The sequence below is a fragment of the Dama dama genome, chromosome 15 (genome assembly GCF_033118175.1).
Source record: "Dama dama isolate Ldn47 chromosome 15, ASM3311817v1, whole genome shotgun sequence".
Lineage (NCBI taxonomy): Eukaryota > Metazoa > Chordata > Mammalia > Artiodactyla > Cervidae > Dama > Dama dama.
The window spans coordinates 39,354,718-39,355,608 of NC_083695.1; the positions used below are offsets into that span (position 1 = coordinate 39,354,718).

The 891-nt window shown below is 39.5% G+C and overlaps 1 pseudogene; it reads right to left on the reverse strand.

Annotated features, from left to right (window-relative positions):
* Nucleotides 1–384: 384 nt before the first annotated feature.
* On the reverse strand, nucleotides 385–538 carry LOC133070817 (U2 spliceosomal RNA; annotated as a pseudogene).
* Between the last annotated feature and the right edge of the window lie 353 nt (nucleotides 539–891).

Sequence of the window (891 nt, forward strand, 5' to 3'; positions counted from 1 at the left end):
TATATCATACAGTATTTATTGTTCTCTGTCTGACTCATTTCACTAAAGCATAATGCCCTCCAGGCCCATCCATGTTGTTGCAAATGGCAGAGTTTCATTCTTTTTAAGGCTAATACTCCATTGTATATATGCCACAATTTCTTTACCCACTCATCTGTTAATGGATATAGGTTGCTTCCATACCTTGGCTATTGTAAATAATTTGCTATGAATACTGGGATGCATATATCTTTGCAAATCAGTGCCTTCATTTTTTGGATATGTGCTTGCTATGTGTGCATGCTAAGTCATTTCAGTTGTGTCTGACTCTTTGGGCCTCTGTGGACTGTAGCCTACCAGGCTCCTCTGTCCACAGGATTCTCAAGGCAAGAATACTGGAGTGGGCTGTTGTGCTCTCCTCCAGGAGATCGTCCCAACCCAGGGAAGGAACCTGCATCTCTTATGTCTCCTGCATGGGCAGGCAGGTTCTTTACCACTAGCGCCACCTGGGAAACACCAGGTACTACACTTGATCTTAGCCAAAAGGCCGAGAAGTGATGCATTTTTGGGGATATATATATCCATAATAATAAATAATATTGCTAGGGATACTACTTCTAATATAAACTTTTATAGGAATAATACTTACATAACAAATAAAATTAAAATACAGGCAAAACTGTGATTTTTGTTGGTGTTTATGTGACTCATAGCTGGCAGATTATAATTTTTGATTGTTGTGGGCAGGGAAAAAACAGTCAGAGCTGTCAGAGAAACTTAGGCATGAAATGATGCTTTTTCCTTTGAGCCTTTGCTACCAGAGTGAACTTTTCCAGGTCTCTTTAATCAATGGGCTTCAGTACCTTTATTATAAATTGATTCTCCTTTTCTCAACTTCTCAGAGAAGCCGAG